This window comes from Elgaria multicarinata, chromosome 10 (assembly GCF_023053635.1).
Source record: "Elgaria multicarinata webbii isolate HBS135686 ecotype San Diego chromosome 10, rElgMul1.1.pri, whole genome shotgun sequence".
NCBI lineage: Eukaryota > Metazoa > Chordata > Lepidosauria > Squamata > Anguidae > Elgaria > Elgaria multicarinata.
Window position 1 is genome coordinate 61,401,645 of NC_086180.1, and position 6,300 is coordinate 61,407,944.

General features: G+C 43.6%; 1 pseudogene; it reads right to left on the minus strand.

The window, feature by feature from the left end:
* Positions 1-3,076: 3,076 nt before the first annotated feature.
* Positions 3,077-4,411, minus strand: LOC134404973 (general transcription factor IIE subunit 1-like; annotated as a pseudogene).
* Positions 4,412-6,300: the final 1,889 nt, after the last annotated feature.

Consider the following 6,300-nt stretch of genomic DNA (forward strand, 5'->3'; position numbering starts at 1 on the left):
GGTTTTAACCCTTCTTCTGCGTCCCTAAAGAATATACTGTTTTTCCTCAATTCATTATACGAAAAAGCTCTTAAATTATCCTCCATACGAGTGTACTTGGCGGCTATTTCAGCATCTCATCCTCTGATCCAAGGTTTTTCAGTTTTTACTCGCCCTATAGTTCGGCAATTTCTGAGGGGACTACGGAATTTAACACCCCCTGTTCGCGCTATAGTTCCAGCGTGGAGTTTATCTGTTGTGCTACAGTCCCTAACGTCTAAGCCATTTGAACCCATGGCCACTTCGAGCCTCAGTTTACTCTCATGGAAAATTGCTTTTTTAATAGCTATCACTTCGGCTCGGAGAGCGAGTGAATTGGCTGCCTTGCGGATAGACCCACCATATCTGACCTTCCATAAGGATAAGGTGATCTTGCACCCAGATCTGCATTTTCTGCCCAAAGTTGTGTCCAGGTTCCACTTAAACCAAGATATAATCCTCCCAACGTTCTTTCCATGTCCAGCAACAACACTGGAGTCAAAGTGTCACTCTCTAGATGTTAGGAGAGCGCTTGCGTTTTATAAGTCACGCACTGACTCGTTCCGTAAAGCACAAAGACGGTTTGTTATAGTGGACCTACAAAAGGACAACCACTGTCTTCACAAAGGCTGTCAAGGTGGATTGTTAGTGCTATTGAATTAGCCTACCAAATTGCTGGTCTGCCTCTTGACAAAACTGTCAAAGCTCACTCAACCAGGGCAGTGTCAACGTCGACGGCTTTCCTCAGAGGAGTGGCTATACCGGACCGCTGCAGAGCAGCTACATGGACCCAACCGTCAACATTTATCTCACATTATCACCTTGATGTGTGATCCAGGGCTGACTGCAATTTTGGACGGGCAGTTTTGTCTTCGATTTTGGCCTGAGACATCTCCACCTACCCACCTCCGGTAAGTGAGCTTATTAATCGCCCATATGTGTGATGCACAGAGACCACGATGAAGAAGAACAGGTTGCTTACATGTAACTGGTTCTTCGAGTGGTCATCTGTGCAGTCACACAACCCTCCCACCGTCCCCGCTTTTTGTCGATGTCTTTGATGTCGATATAAAGTGGCTACTTCCTCACTTCGGGGCCTGAAGTGGTCTCAGAGAACTGAGGGAGTAGGCGGGAACCCGTGGACATGTGTAGTAGACGGTGGGGGAGGGGTTCCCGCCAAAACTACTCAGCTTTAGAAGTTCCGATTGGAGCTCAGCGCAGGCGCAGAGCCCATATGTTATTATATATTATATATTAACTTCTCAGAGAGCTCCGGCTATTGGGCGGTATAGAAATGCAATAAATAAATTAATAATAAATAAATGTGTGAATGCACAGATGACCACTCGAAGGACCACAGTTACAGGTAAGCAACCTGTTCTTATCGTTTCATGCGGCAGGCACCAGTGACTATTTCGTCGCACACTGTTCGTTATTTTCAGCGACTACAGAGTCCCCTGGCAAGAGTGACGAAGGTGGCGGCTGCCACTCTAGTCCAGCTTGCAGAACTCATGATGGCTGATGGGATACCAGCGGAAGGACTGTGGGGGGAGTGAAAGTGGGAGATGTGTCAATCAAACACACAATTGGCTAACAATCAACTCGACGCTGGCCTTAATCCACACCACGGTTGATTATAATCATGTCATGTGGGGAGGACCCCTTTGCTAAACAGTGGTGGAGTTGACTATTAACACACCATTAACTATTGCGTTGCCCAAATGCAGCCTTTGTGACGTATTTTACCTAGATGTATCTGCTGTGGGGGAAGAAGTGCATAGGTTCACCTTCCAAGGTTATATAGAACATACAGAAACAACACCTGCAAAATATCAATATCTGGGTATATCAGCATAACTCCACTCTGAGTTTGAATCTATTCTTGTGAGGTACTCCTAACATGCATTATCTCTGATAGGAGGGCTGCCTCCCTTCAGCTTCCTTTCCATTTAATATTTGGTTTCAGCAGCTACTTATTCAATACTCTTTAATATATGGCATTGGCTAGTTTCAGATGAATAATTTCACCCTGTTGCTAGTTTAACAAGCTCCTTGATTTGTGTATCTGTGATGAATTGTGCCTCCCTTTGTACAAAGGGTTTGTTACCATTTTTGATCAACTGTGCCCAGCTTGGTACTCTCCAAATGTGTAGGGTTACAACCCCCATAATGACTGTATTCCAGCATCAACACAAAATTTTAAAAAGTTTCGGGAGTGTCCCCTACCATCCAATAAAGTAAATAAGTTTACCTTTGGCAGTTGGAATTTTAGGGATGCTGCCAAAACTCAAAATTAGTGAGTTCATTGGTAGAATCTATTGTATTTGTAATGCCCATGTGTATACTGAACTTGGGTTGCTATTTAACAAACAGCAAAAAAAAATGCTCAAGCGTTGTCAAACAAAATGCTTCTTGATCTGTTAGGGCTGGGCAGTTCTTTTTCTTACCTGCCTCTCTGTTTATCTAAATCCATTGAGACTTCCATATGGTGCAGTAGAAGTTTGTATTTAGCAGCACTACATGTCTTCTCAGAAGTAGATCTCATTGTTATCAGTAGGGCTTAGTCCTGCATAAGTACAGCCTTACTGTCATACTACATCCCAAGACAGGCTTGCCTCATTACAAAAAGGCAGTTTTGAAGCATGCCCTGGCCATGTGTGCCTCAAGGGACGGTAGGATGCAGAATGGACCAGTTGGAGGATTGAAGAGATCAGTGGAGAGGTTTGTGATAAGGGTGTGGTTAGGCAAACCCCAAACAGGCCGTGACTTGGCAGTCCTGTGGCAGCAGCACTAGATGTAGTTAGTGGAAACCACAGTGAGACATGGTTTGCATAACCACGTTCCCCAAAGTGTTGTCTGAATAGGGCCACAGGGTTGGATCCAGATCTGCCCTGCAAAAGCAAAGAACCTTCTATGAGAGGAAGGACACTGCTTGCACGAGGTCTCTCCGCCCAGTTTTGGGGATTGCCACAGCCCAGCTCATTGCATCAAGCAGTGTCTCCTGACTAGCATTTATAAGGTGCTGTCAAGGGAAGTAGGTGGTGCAAAATTCCATTTCCACTACAAATGCGTCACATTGTTGATAGTTCTGGAATTTCCATTGGCTGCGGCTCAAGAAGGGCATATGGCAAAATATCTTCAGTTTCACCAAGCAACACAAAGATGGGCTCAACCTGTTCATTAAATTCAACCAGTAGAGTTCGGGCATCCCGTTTGGACAATGCGGAGGCATCTTCTTTGTTGCAGTAGGTACAACGGAATTTATATGAAGGATAATTAAGACATCAAAACGAAGAAGTAAGTTGTACAAAATAATACAGGATCAGCGCCTCAGTCTAGTCCTTTGAACTCTTCCTCATTTGTTTCACTGCAATAAGCATGCATGGAAATGGACCATAAATTAGATTTGTCAGCAGGTCCCATGTAAACATCAATGCTGCATCAGTGCACAAGAGGTGTGCCCCAAGCACACCCTAATGTCTCAAGCAATAAGTATCTCCTCGGCATCGGTGTCTAACAGTGTTAACATATAAATGAATAAAAACGTTCTTTATGATTGAGTACTCAATAGATGTTCACATTTAAAAAAAAATTCTTGGTGCATACCCTAATGAAGTGTGCTGTGCACACCTATGGCTGCTTATCAGGGTTCTTTCAAATGGCGCCATTTCCCATGAGCGTGCTTCCCAATTTCTGGAACTAGAGAATGGTTTTAGAACACTGTTGGATGATATCAATATTGGATGATATAAATGCTTTTGTTAAGTCAAGGGGGGGGGGGCGAATCAAGCAGATGATTGTGGAAATCTAAATTCTAATCACACATTTCCAAATACTATACTCTCCAGTTCTCCTTTAAAAAAAAATCTACACAACTACTATGAACCATTTTTTTTAAAAAAAACACACAAACACTTTAGAATCTGGCTAAAGGATAAGAATATAGTTACATACAACAACATATCTGTGGAAATATCAAACTGATTCACTTCCAGGTCTGTATATGTGCTTAAGCAAGAAGGGCATTTGAAGGAAGATCGGGTGGTTAATCAGCCTCAATCTTCTGGCGGACATGATCCAATTTGTACTTCACCACATCCACTAACACCTTGTAGATAATGTAGTAGTAACGGCACCTTGTCCTCTTCCTATTTGGCCCAGTCTCTACGTGCATGCACAGCTTCACAAATTTATCTGCCTTGAGAGTATTTAGGATAGTGCACAACTTCTTGTGCTCATATTTGAGCAGTAACAAGTCATCCTTCACGCAGGGATAGCGGATCAGCGCGTCGAGGGCCAGTGAGTATTCCACCCCATAGAAGCCCCGTACTATGTAATTGGCCAAACGTTTCAATGCAGTGGGGACTTGGGTAATAATGCCCTGGTCACCCATTAGTACCTAAACTATGATCAGGGCCTGAGATGAAATAGGTGCGGAAAAAGAAGGAAAACCCCGTGAGGGAGGCCAACTGCCAAAACCTTGTTAAAAATAAGCTCTGAGGAAGGATGCATTGCGTCCAAAACGCATAGGCACGTGGCACTTTCATTAAACTTTTTTAAAAATAATATTTTGCAGAAGATATCCTTGGTTCTGCCCTTGCCTTTGGCTTGTTTTTCACTCCCTGAGATGAAATAAGCACAAAACCAAGGGGGGAAAGATAAAATGTACCACAGGATGTGGTCGTCTATGGGTGTGTAATTAAAACCTCATTGAAAACTTGGAACCAGCCTCTAGGTGTACAAAGTCTTTCTTCCCAGAACTGCCAGTGGGAGAAAAGAAGAGGAATGTAGTGATAAACATGCCAGTTTTAGAGGAGATGCAGACTGCTTAATTGGGCATTAGCACTGCATCCAGGAGATATGGAGACAGGATCTTTTTATTTGCCCCTTGCACCCATAATTCCTCTTTGAAACTTAATTTGACTCTTAGGGATTCAGTTCAATGTAACACTTCCATGTTCTTCAAGGGGACTGAAAAGCAATTCTGTGCACATTCCAATGAACATTCAGAGGCGCTAAGAAAGCATAGAAATGCAGACAAAAGGCCTAAAAATTCCAATGTGGGGTGTATTCAATCAAATGAAATCCTGCTAGTGCCTTTTAAAGCTCTGGAGCAGTGAAGGATGCAGGTACAGTAACCACATTAAATTGCTACATGCATCACGTCAGTCCACTTATTTATTTATTATTTATTTATGTACAATATTAATATACCACTCCCCACTGAAAATTTCGGAGCGGTGTACAAGATAAAATGAAAATAACAAAACTCTTAAAATACAGTGGCTCATAGCAGGACATTAAGGAAAGGCTTCCTGGAATAATGATGTTTTCAGGAGGTGCCGAAAGGAGTACAAAGTTGGCACCTGCCTGGCCTCCAGAGGCAGGGAATTCCACAGGAGGGGAGCCACCACGCTGAAGGCTCTTCACCTGGTGGACTCCAATCGGAGAATGGATCTATGTGGAACTACCAGAAGCAAACCCTCAGATGACCTCAGTGACCAGGCTGGTTGGTAGGGGAGAAGGCGCTCTCTCAGGTATCCTGGTCCCACTTACTTCAGCATTAGTGTTTCTTCATGGGGATGGGGTTGATGGAGGAATTGAATGAGAGAAGAGCGGTTGAAGAATATAGCAGGAGGCACAGCAACCAGTGTGGTGTGGCTGCAATTGGGGAGACCCAGGTTCTAGTCCCCAATTGGCTATGAAGCTCCCTGGGTGACTTTGGAGCAGTCTCTGCCTCTCAGCCTAAGCTACTTCACAGGTTTGTTGTGAGGATAAAATGGGGAGGAAGAGGACTATGTACACAACCTTGGTTTCCTTGCTAGAGGAAAAAGGTAGAATAGAAATGTAACAAATACAAAAATAAAAATAAATCCCTTCTTGTTGCTTGAGATCTTCTGAAGGGACAATTGAAACCTTAGTGTGATCCATCAAGGCCAGCTTCTGTACAAGCCCTGTCGACTTCAAAAGGAAATAGCACTCGGCATATTGTGGCCTTGATGAGTGACAGCGTGATCCTAGACATGATTGGTCAAATGTAAGTCCGAGTTCAATGGTACGTATTCTGAAGACACAGTATAGGATTATGAAGTATTTCACTCTATACTAAGAATCAGGAACCTGCGGTCCCCTAGATGTAACTGGACTGCAATTCCCATCACACCTGACCATTAGTCAAACTGACTGGGGCAGATGGGTATTGGGAGTCCTAAAATATCTGTAGGGCTACAGGTTCCCCACTCCAATTTAGGTCCATCAGTAGCTACTAACTAAATATGACCT